At 34.2% G+C, this 12,609-nt stretch overlaps 2 non-coding genes across 2 annotated transcripts; both read right to left on the bottom strand.

Moving 5' to 3' along the window:
* Nucleotides 1–8,675: 8,675 nt before the first annotated feature.
* Nucleotides 8,676–8,781, bottom strand: LOC121214141 (small nucleolar RNA R71). Its single transcript, XR_005909728.1, has one exon. It is a non-coding gene; the product is annotated as a small nucleolar RNA R71 (small nucleolar RNA).
* A 3,424-nt stretch (nucleotides 8,782–12,205) lies between these two features.
* On the bottom strand, nucleotides 12,206–12,312 carry LOC121214257 (small nucleolar RNA R71). The gene has a single exon (XR_005909841.1). It is a non-coding gene; the product is annotated as a small nucleolar RNA R71 (small nucleolar RNA).
* Nucleotides 12,313–12,609: the final 297 nt, after the last annotated feature.

Raw genomic sequence — 12,609 nt, 5'->3', positions numbered from 1 at the left:
GTTTTCCGGAAAACATTTTCCACTAAATAAACAGACCCTAAGTGTTTTGTAATAGTAAAGTGTGAATGGTGTTTGGTTTGTAACGGAATGTGCAAGTATACACAGTCATTATCAATTAATATGTGAGTCAAAAGAGTATTGTTTCCATAGGGATTGTATCTATCAATCAGCAATTGTAAAATTAATATTTTACAAGTTGGTTATGAAAATAAAATATGTGAATGTGGTGGATGTCCTAATTAAATTAACAACTAATATACAAATGAGATAAAATAAAGTGTAATGAAATGTTTAGTAACAATTCACAAGATTTAACAACAATAATATGAATAAGCTAGAACAATTATAACTTTTGATTTAATTCATTTACAATCATGTTTAACAAATGTTCTGGAAAAATTCCTTGGTAACTCGATTATTTATTAACTCAGAATAAAAAATTCATAAGCTTCTCTCGAAGTCTTATGTTTATCACTTAGAAAAACGTTGCATATGTCTATGTCAACATTTAACGAAGGATTATATCATCATTCCTTAGAATTTATGCAAAGTAATAGGGACGGGTTTGTTTGAAACAATTTAATCACATACATCTAAAGTTATGCAAGGTAATAGTGTTCTTTCTAATTATTACGAACCTTTAATTTATTTCTGTTTGAATATAAATTAAGCATGCATCTTCCAAATATTGTGTCCATTAATCACCATCCAGTTCTGATTAAGTAATTAATTCTAATGTAGTCAAACATATCTTAACGCATGAACAACATAAATGATTTTATTTGGAAGCATAAATAACAGAGGCACAGGACATTATAAACATGAGTTGAACAAATTGAATCATGAAATTGCAATTATCCTAGTAGAAAAAAATTAAACTATTATCATTAATGAAAAGGCAATTAAATAATTTGCAAACATGTTTGTAAACTAAGAACAATTTAAAGAGAAAGGAAAAAAAACTCTAAGAAGATTTTGGTGATTCTCTAAAAACTATCTGTGGTGGCTTCCTCCTATTTTCATCGTTGCTTCGATGGGAATTATTCCTCAAGGTGGTCGACCAAGAGAGCTTTTTTCTCAAGAATTGCTTACTAGGGAAACTCTCAAAGAAATGATAAAAAATGAATGAAAACGAAAGGCTTAGGCGTGAGAGAGAAAGGAGAATGAAGTGAATGTGTTCATTGATTGATGAGTTGAGAGGTGAATGAGGGGTGGTATTTATACATGAGGGAAGACTTGAGAGTTTGCTAAAAATAGCATGAACATCCTTTGGAAATCTTTTATGCATAGCCAACCATATTTTATGGAAAAAGGGATTGATTATTTCATGATTCTAGGTTAATTGTTGGGACCCTTAATTAATTGTTCGAAAGTTGGTTAGGTTGCTTATTGCCGAATTTGGACTTCTGTCCCCCTTAATGGACGGTCTGGGCTCCAATGTGAAAGGCAAACTTGTTCTTTTTAGCAACTCATTTCCAAGCTGAGTTAGAATAAATTTTTTTGAGTCTAATGCCTTAGCTTTGTCGTCCCATGCTGATTGATATTCAGCTCATGTGCATGTGTCATCCATACTGGCTTTAAACATCAAACAAATCAGTGTACGAAGCTGCAAAAGTTATAGCAAAAATTATGGAATTTTCAAAATGCAGCAACATAAAGTAAAATTATGTGAAATTAGCACATAATTACTCAAAAATTATAATCTTACTTTAATTATGCCAAGATTGTTAATATGTATTAAAAACACATAATTAGCTATCAAAATACTCGAGATTTGCATAAATTTTAAGTTAAAAGGTGCTCTAAAAATCTAAATAATTTAGAGTTATCAGTGTTATATAAAGAATGTGTGCTTGATGGCTTTTTGATATGTTTGATCATGGCTTGAAATGGTAATTTTGAATGTGGTGGTTAAGCATGGGAATGGTGATAGATTTATATAAATGTTTGGCATGATTAGTTATGTTATGTAATGCTTGAATAGTTGAGATTGTGTTGGAGATTATGGTATAAAATCTTGATGATAAAATTGGATGTTTTAAGTATAATATGTGGATGGTTTTGGATATCAATCTCATAGGTTGTGGATTTGGTATTTTTGGTTAATAATAGGTGAATAAAAGCTAGCATTTTGATTGTGTTTAAGGTATATGTTGGTCATTCACTGTGTTGGTATGAAATGAGATGAACTTTGGTATTGATTCATGTTTGTGATGGTTCATTGAGGCATATTGGTTAAAATTAGGAAAATGATATGTTTTGGTATGCTTTTGGTGAATTATGAATAGGTCTAAAGAATGGTTAAGTTCATACTTATGGCATATGTGAAAATTGGTTTTGTAACTTGCATAATAAGGTACCTAATTGTATACACGTCTAACACACGACCATGTGTCACACACAAGCATGTGACACGACCGTCTACTCTTTATGATTTAAGAGGTTTTGGTTGAACACGATTTTAGTTTGTTACACGATTGGCCACACGCCCATGTGGTACTGTTGATTTGGTCAATGTGTTTTTCACATGATCTCAGTCTCTCACATGGCCCAGGCACACAACCTTGTGATTGTTTGTAAATTTTTGCATTTAGGTCCACATGGCTTTAGTGAGTTACATGGCCTGGTCACATGGTCATGTGACTCCAGCTTACAAGCTTGCAGTTTATAACACGGCTTAGGCACACGATCATCTAACCCTATTTTTATTAGTTTCCCTAGTTGTTTGAAAGTTTGCAATTTAGTCCTTATTAGCACTCGGGTCAACGTAAAAGCTTTCGTAAGCTCGATTAAGACTCGAAATTGTTTGCCAATCATGATAAACATGTATTATGAATTTTTTTGTTGATTTATTGGGTGATAAAGTTAGAAATGTTTGTGATTGGTTCTATTAATTGTTGTAGCATCTTAAAGCTCGGGTTTAGCGATCGGACCGGGTAAGGTTGTTACACAATTAGTTATATTACATATTAGAATAGAGGTAATCAAGATTGATGAATTTTTTTTGATTTTTTTACCAAATGATGAATAAGCATGTAGATAGATGTGTAAATGCATATGTAGGAATTTAACAGTATTCATGGAAAAAATTAGAAGCATGCTATGGTTTTGTATTCATTGAGATGTTAAGGGAGGACCTAAGGCATTGCTTGTTTAGCCAAGAGCCTATGATTAACCTATAGCTTATACATATCCCTAGTTCCCTGATTTTGAGCCTTTATTGATCCTTTCTTGATGAACTTATATTTTTGAAACCTTGAGCTTAAATTGAGTTAAAAACTCAACCCTTCTGAGTCTTTGCTCTTAAAATGAACTATGGAAGGGATGTCAAGCCACAAACATTGACGGTTAGGTAGAAACAACTTTATGGTTTTAAAAATGAATTTGAGCAAATAGCGAAGAGATAGTTCGATACAACATGTATAAACTCTTACAAAAATATGCTTAGAATGAAAAATGTTGAGTGAACAAAAGTAATGTAAGGGTCAAAAGCAATGCAAGTGAATAAAAGCACGGATAGGGATGAAAATATTGTGAGTGAAAAGAGCGAAAATTTTAGAATGTGCTCAAAGTGAAAAATCAATTCATGAGCTTAAAATGAACTTTTCGTTGTCATAATGCACAAGTGCTCGATAAGTTGTTTGTACTCACTAATATCGAACCATATCTTCCATATTGTTGGAGAGAAAAGATAGGTGAGAGAAGGAGAAATAAGGTGGTGAGCTTAATGGTCACATATATGAGGAAATGGGAATAATGCCATTTGCTATATTGTTCTTAATGCTTGAACCATTTTGAGTTTATCTTTTCTTGGAACTCATACCAACAAACGTTTCAAGCCAAAAAGCCCAATGCGACTTTAACATCCTTGTTTATAAAACCAAAACTTGCAAAACTTAAGAGAGATAAATAATTTAAATTCCTTCGTGTATGTATAGATACATCATATTGCATATCATATTTTGATAGAATAATATGAAGAATGTTGCTTTTCTGGGATTGCCTCTATAATTATTCACTGTGTAACTTCGTGAACTAAATTGATTTACTTCCATAGTTATGAATTTATAATGCATCATTCTTAGGTTGTATAGCAGAAGAATTTATTACATTGTACATACCCATCAATTAATTGTTAAGTCCCTCCATTGTTCAAGAGTCATCTATTTTGCATGCATTAGTGTTTTAAGTGTTTGCTTGAGGACATGTAAAGACTTAAATGTGAGGGAGTTTGATTTGTCGCGATTTGATACATTAAATTAGCCTCTCCAAAACACTCGAGGGCTTATTCTCAAGCAATTCATGAGCCTTTTTCATAATTTTGTTGTTTTGTATTTTTTACTATGAATAATCATTTTTGATTAGTTTTACTCCTTGTGAGACTCAAATTTGCAAAATGGTGCCATAGGGAACCTAAGGATGTGTTTGAGGTTGTGTAGGCAGATGATAATGACCCAATCTTGAGGAAAACACCATTCGACATGGGTGTCACAATATTGATGCTATGGATGATGCAACACCATGTTCCTTTGCCCCGAGGGTACATGACCTCAACAAGAAACCAACCTAGAGTCGACTATCGACAGAGTCACGACATTGAGGGTGTGATGTCACGACATTGAGCCCAAAGTCGCAACATTGAGCTTCCAAGGTCGTGATATCATTGAAGGTTTTGAAGTGAAGAAATAATGGTCACCACTAAGGATGTCGCGACATCGGGTAGTGAATGTCATGACACCGAGAACCCCCAAAGCCATAACTGTGCCATTGTAGAGGGTGTTGTGACATTGAAGCTTGGACATCGTCACACTGCTTCCTGACAAGGTGAAAATTGTTGCAAGGGTAGTAGTTTTTCCAGCACCAACCCAAGTCGAGACACATTTTAAGGGCAATTCTATCATTGTTACGATTGAATTCTTAGTTGTTTAAAAGACCTTTTGGTTGTCAACTTAAAAGAGCGAACTTTATTTCATCTTTTTGATTTAGTTGTTAGTTTCTTCTCCATTTTTAGGTTTAGGTTATTTACTTTTCTGAGCTTATTTTGTAGAGTTGTTAGTTTTGTTAGTTTTTGTTGTAGCTTTTCTCTTCTTTGTAATTAAGTACTCAAGTTTTACTTTGTATGTTGATTTCTCTTCAAATCCTTCAATATATTTCAGCCTTGTTTACCTTTCAAAAGAATAAAATATTAATTTTAGTTGTGTTTTCACCTCTATTGTTGTTGCTATAATCTTTTTCAAAGCATCCATAAAAAGCTCGTAAGATTCCTTTAACCTTGCTTTTGTGTTTACTTTAACGAACCATTTGAGCATGTGTTTGATTGTTATTTGCATGATGATGAATAGTGGTAACTAGATCTATGGTGGGTGGTTGATGGAAATGTTGCTTGGATAGTTTTTGGTGCAAGGACTAAATCATAAAAATTAGACTAAATCGAATAAACTTCAAAACTTAAAATTGACGAATCTAGGTGAATGTTTAGCTAGGTGAGATCGAGGGAGAGCTTATTGAGAACCAATTTGGTTGTCCCAATTTAGTTTTGTGAGGTCGAGAGATAAATTAGATTAAATTGTCTAATTTGGTAAAATAATGACTGAGAGGTAAAATTGAACCAATTAGAAGATTAAGCCCTTTAGATCCCTAATCCAAAATTTAATCAGCAACATGGAAGTCAACCAACCGCTTTTCTTCATTGAATTATTAGTTGTGTATTTTTAACTATTTTGTAATTTAGTCTTTTCTAGTGTTAGTTAAGTAGTGCAATTACCCCCATCAATATGAATTGTCATACTATACTATGTAGCAAGTAGCTAGCGAGACTTCCTAGTTCCATGTGTTTTCTTATTAATCACATTATCACTTGAAATCTCTTGCGTTCGATCCTTAGAATAATTGAAGTTTTCCATTGTAACACTTATAAATATTACAGCTGACCTATCACACTTACAATACACTACTATATTTCTGATTGTAATTGTGTTGATTCATCGCCTAGGTGCATGCATGCCGAGCATGGTCACAAATTTGATGGAGGTCTAGGTTTTCAAGACTTGGCCAAGTTTAACGTAGCACTCCTTTATAAACAAGAGTGACATATTCTAATGAATTGTAACACCCCAAACCTGACCCAACCATCGGGTACGAGCTACGAGGTGCTACATTCATTTCTAAAGTAACTATAAATAGAATTCTGATTCATTTAATAATTGGTACAAGTTATTCAAGTTAATACATCAATATAACACACTAGATATTCTTATCTAAGGTTTTTATGGGCTTACGAAAACCCCTATGATAACTCGAAACCATTTGAGCACTAAATTGTAAAACTTTAAAAGTTTATTGAGTTGGCATCACGACTATGAAGGGATCATGTTGCGACATCAAGAAGAGAGACATGGCATCATGACTTCAAGAGTGCAATGTCACAACTTTGAAGGTAGTAGGTTGATGTCGCGACTTCAAATAGGGAACGCTGTGACATCCATGGGGTAGTGTCGCGACTTCAAGAACAGACTCCCTCATCGATCATTTCTTTTGTTTCAACCTATTATATTGCAAAATTTAGTGACTCGTAGAACCCCAAAATGTGCAAATTGAGTCTTTTATTGACTCTAGGGGCCGAATGAGGCCTAAGGGTGAGCTGATGAACTGTATAAGTGTGCAGGAGACCATTCGAAGGCAAAATGGACAGATACTAGTTTCTTTGTCGCAACACAAAATACTCGATGTCGCAACATGGGGAGCAAGAATTGAGAAATTGCAAAACTGCCTTTGATGTCGTGACACAGACTAGTGGTGTTGTGACATACTCCGGAAGATATCCTAGGAGGAGTATATTGATTGCTACGTCACGACACAGGTCCTGGTGTGTTGTGACATTGATTCTGGATAGGAGATAAACACGAAACATGGGTGTTTAGGTATGCACAATAAAACTCAAAGCTTGAATACGTCAGCTAACCTAGGGTTAAGGATGACGACCACTGAGAATCTATAAATAGACTCATTTGGCACATGTTATGGAGACCATTCATTCAATTTAGAACTAGTCTATTAATTTTAGTTTAGTTTTCTTTCTTTCTTAGGTTTTTAGAAATTATTTTCAATTGTTTTTTATTTTTAAGAGATTTAATTTGGGAAGATCATCAAACTTTATGGATTCATAATCTATTCTTAATACAATTAGGCTCTTTCGTAAATTCTATATTGACAATTTGTTTAGCATGTTTGCTCTTTATATTAATCTTATATTGTCTACGGAAGCAATAAGAAACTTATCCCTTTATGGGGGATTAGCGAGTGGAGGTATGATCTATTAACTATTTTGTAGGTTACTCAGCGGACAAACTATTTGGGAAAGGAAGAATGTGAAACAAACCCTAGGCCTGACAAGCCCAAGAAGTTATTAAGGTGGGAATTAACCCAAAATTGGTATGGCCCATACGTGAACACCTTCACCCAAACCAGTCTGGACTGTGAGGTCGGAAGATAAGTAGTCCTTACTGACTCGTTATGTTAGTGGAAGATCGGAAGATCCTACTAGGGTAACGGCTAGTTGATTGACGAGGAAACTTAAGAGACAGTTAATGGGGATTACCAAAGTGAGCTAATCACTTATAATCAAGATTTGCTTTACTCTACTATTTAGTCTTTTGAATTTATATATTTTTATGTTATTTTATTTTTTATTATAAAAACCCTAAAAATATTTTGTTTTATGTTTTTGTACTATATGTATTTTAAAGTACTGATTATATGTTTTATTGTTTAGGTTGAAGTTGATTTAGCACTCGCCTCCCTTGGGTACGATCCTCGGAGTACTCACCTAGTCCATTGTAAAAACTATATTACAACTCAACCTGTATACTTGTAGATACCACCTCGTATTTATATATTTTATTGTAGCAGTCACACTTTAGATGTTAGTACGTTCGAAGGTGGTCAAGTTGTTGGCGTCGTTGCCAGAGAGGCAATGTTTATAGATTAATTTTTATTTTTTCACTTTTAACAGAATAATTAGGAAATTTTTTTAGCTATACCTATGATTTTAATTTCATTATTGTTATTAACTTTTATTTTTGGGTTTATGTATGACTTGTAGTAGGGAACACCTATCGAGCCAGTTACAGATCTAGAGAGAATCATTCATAGAAATCGTCGATAGCAACAATAGTAAATCCAAGATACACCACCACCTGCTATAGGCAATGTACCACGCAAGAATCTGTTGTTTAACGAAGTTACCAATAACAGACCAAAAGCAGTACCACCATAACTACCCGCAAACATAGATATGGCTCTGAAGGAGAGAACCTTAAGGGATTACGCCTTACCAAGTCTGCACATGGTTCAGGAAAGTATAGCAAAGCCGACGATTATAGCTAATAATTTTGAGATCAAACTGGTGATGATTCAGATGATCTAAAATAATCTACAGTTTAGGGGAATGATGATAGATGACCCTAATCAACATTTAAAATGATTTCTCAAACTCTGTGATACTTTTAAGTATAAAGGGGTCACTGATGACGCTATTCGTCTTCGGTTGTTCTCATTTTCTTTAATTGATAACACCTTTTCTTGGTTAGACTTGCAAGCACCAGAGTTTGTCACAACATGGGATGAACTCGCTAGAAAGTTCTTACAAAAGTTCTTCCTGATTAGCAAGGAAGTCTAACTAAGAAGAGAGATTGTTGTCTTTAGAAAAATTGAGGGAGAAAGCTTCTGTGAGGCGTAGGAACATTTCAAAATATTGATTCAAAAATGTCCGCACCATGAATTTCTTGAGTGGATGCGATTGTAGATATTCTATAACGGGTTTGATGTGAACGCACGGTATTGATTAGACGAAGCAGTAGGAGGAGCCCTTATGAACATGATGTATGAGGATGCATATGAAATTATTGATAATATGGCATTAAACTCCTATCAGTGGCCGATTGAATGATTCACATATGGCCAGAAACCTGTTACGGTCAAAACCATCCAAGAGGATGACAAGTATCAACAGATAGTGGATAGACTCAACAGTATCGAATCTACTTCTACACCGTCTATGCATGGAGGAGACAAACCCCTCTTACACTATGTCTATAATCCCGCCGAGGATGTAAACTACATTGGGAATAAGGGTGGAAACCTTTATTTGAGTAAATATAATCTCGGATAGAGGGATCACCCAAACCTAAAATGGGGAGGAAACCAAGGAGGAGGTAACAGTTCAAATCAAGCTAAAAATACTAATTATCAACCTCCTTATTTGTAGAAACCTCAGGATAGGGTCAACCCAAGTGACCATATTACATGTGGTCAACATCTGGATATTATCAAGGGAGAAATGCAGTCAATGAGAACAGATGTCAAGTAGGTGCAATCTGATTGTACCAACTCAACAAGAACATTGACTAAACTCTAGGATAAAATGAGCCAATTGATGAGCATGATGGGTGACATTAAAAGACAAATTGACACTGTTATTCCCAACAACACGGAAGATAATCCACGAAGAGAAGACAAATAGCATGTGAAAGCAATAACACTCTGATCCGGTAAAGTACTGAGTAGCCTAGAAACCCCTACTCCAGAGATAATCATGAAGAATACTAATGAACCTCAAGAAGAAATCCTAGAGGCTGAGAATGAATCAGAGCTAGAAGAGTGAAAACACGAAAATATACACACTTTTTCATGCCCTTTTTAACTCAAATTCGTGCAGTTTCGGTAAAATTCTTGTTGAAAATATATAATTATTATAAAATAATTAAATTTCACTCAAATTATGAACATTTTTAATTTTAATTAATGTCATATCAAATTTTGATCAATTTTGATTATTTTTGACAGATTTGCACAAAGGGCGAAAAATAGCTCTACAAACACTACTAGATGCGCAAAACTGAGAAGCAACTTTGAAGCATCAAGGTGAATTAATTTTTCAGCCTAAAATAGTTCAAATTATGTGTATTAATTTATAATATAATTTATTTTAATTTTAATGCAATTTAATTTATGTTAAATAAATTATTATTAATTAATTATGAAAAGTGACCTAGTTGAGCTGAACCGAGAAAATAGATCCAACCGAGCACTGGGCAGCCTAAACCGTCCCACATGCTAACCCAATCAGTTTGTTTGGCTGATTATTTGGCTTGCAAAATAGCCTTTGAAGACTCCTTCAAATTGCATTCAAACCTCTCCACTAATAACAACTTTGAAACCTTCAAACTTGCCACATGTGTGGCCTGCCATGGGGGGACTCTATGGCTGATGATTTTGGCTAATTTTAGCAGCCATCTCAACCTATAAATACCCCATTGGCTGCTTACTTCAAACATATCTCAAACCCATTCATTTCTTCACCTCTCTCTCACTTTTCTCTCTTCATTCCCTTCCATTGTTCTTTATTTTCGTCCCATATTCCTTTACCAATTTCACCTCTTGGAATAGAGTCATTCAAACATCATTTGGAGCAGCATTCAAGTGTTCGTGGAAGCCTCAGTTCAACAAGAACAAGCAGAGAAGAAGGAGCGGAGCAAACTAGTCAAGCCTCGGAGAAACACTGGATTTGATTCTTGTTCCTTATCCTTTTAATTTTATTATTGTTGTTATGAACATGTCTATGAATATTTGTGATGTTGAAATGTTTAATTTAATTAATATGACTTAAATTTAATTCATGTTAGGTTGATTGCATTTCGTCTACTTGAGTTATTAAAATTGTGTTTGTGTTGTTATAGGCCTCGGTAAGATGTTTGATTAAGTAAAACCATGACTAAGTTATTCTTGCATTACAATTGTAAGGTAACTAATGAATTAATTATTTAAATGGATTGAAATTGAATTAATTGACATGATACTTAATCAGTACATGTTTAATCATCTAAGGTAGCTGAGGGTTAAATTAGCAAGGATATCTAACGATACATTAGCCTTGCATAACTTGCAAGATTATTGTGATTAAACTGTTTCAAGATAGAAATACATTGTTACTTCACGTAATCTTTTATGTGCTTATGAGATTGAATTAATTGTTTGAATTGGCATAGAGATATGTACAAGAGATTATTTTAAATTCATAAGTATGTATGTGCATTAACACATTTGCGTATTAAAATTTGTTTAAGACATAGAGATATAGTCAAGAGATAAATGGATTTTGGTAGGTAAGTATGTTCATAAGTTAGCAAATTACCAAGTTGCCGTGGATTTATTCGTAACAACATAAACATGAGTTTAATAATTCTATGTTAAGAAATGTACTTAATCTAGCACAATTATGTCATCTTGATTAAAATCATATTTTGAAATCTTGCATTGGAACTTTTATTTTATTTTTATTTATTTTACTTAGTTAAAAATCTTAGTTTTGAATCACCTCCTCAAATCAAAATATTTTTCTTCACCAAAGTGTTTTTAATTGCATTCATAAATAATTATTTTAATAGTCCTTGTGGGTACGATAACTTGACATTTACTTGTCACTTTATTACTTGTTGCAATTGTGTACACTTGCACATTTTCGTCGTTCCAAGTTTTTGGTGCCGTTGCCAGGGACTATTTTAAAAAGTCATTATTTGTGAATTTGTGAATCTTTCATTTTGGTTTATTTTTCTGTTCAATTTTAACTTAATTAATTCTTCTATGTTTGTTTTAGGTGTTTATGAGTATTGATCGAATCATCGATTAACTTTTTGTAGACCCTGAGATTGAAAGAACTTTTCGACAGTGAAGAAGACAAGCAAGTCAGGGAATGACCGAAGAGAGGAACTTCGAAAATTCGAATCATGGAAACAGAGCAAACCCTGCTCAAAATCCTATCCTTATTGCTGATGATAGGGATAATGCTCTAAGACAATATACTGTGCCAGTGTTTCATGATCTTAATCTGGGTATTAGGAGACCAGAAATCGAGGCACAACAGTTCGAGCTGAAGCCAATCATGTTTCAGATACTTCAGACAGTGGGCCAATTCAGTGGAATGCCTACCGAAGATCCTTACTTGTACTTAAGACTGTTCATAGAGGTGAACAATTCTTTCAAGTTAGCCGGAGTACCCAAAGATGCACTACGATTGAAGTTGTTCCCATATTCGCTAAGGGATAGAGCTCAAGCCTAGTTGAACTCATTTCCACCAAATTTAATTTCCACATCGCAAGAGTTAGCAGAAAGATTCCTCATGAAATATTTCCCGCCTAGCAAGAATGCCAAGTTGAGGAACGAAATCATTGCTTTCCAACAAATGGATGATGAGTCCTTGTATGAGGCATGGGAAAGGTATAAAGAATTATTACGGAAGTGCGCTCATCACGGAATCCCACATTGCATCCAACTTGAGACATTTTATAATGGTCTCAATGCTCACACGAGGATGGTAGAGGACGTTTCTGCTAATGGTGCTCTCCTTTTGAAGTCTTACAATGAGGCTTATGAAATCATTGTGAGGATTGTCGGTAGCAATTATTAATGGACAACCAATCGAGCAGTGTCAGGAAGACGAGTCACTGGAATACATGAAGTAGATGCTCTCACTTCACTTGCATCTCAGGTATCCTCGATTTCCTTAATGCTTAAAAATTTTACCGCTAATAGGTTTAATAGTTTTGCAGCACA

This window comes from Gossypium hirsutum, chromosome D01 (assembly GCF_007990345.1).
Source record: "Gossypium hirsutum isolate 1008001.06 chromosome D01, Gossypium_hirsutum_v2.1, whole genome shotgun sequence".
Taxonomy (NCBI): Eukaryota; Viridiplantae; Streptophyta; class Magnoliopsida; order Malvales; family Malvaceae; genus Gossypium; species Gossypium hirsutum.
The sequence above is the reverse complement of the archived record's forward strand: the minus strand, read 5'-3'. Positions and strand labels throughout refer to the sequence as shown.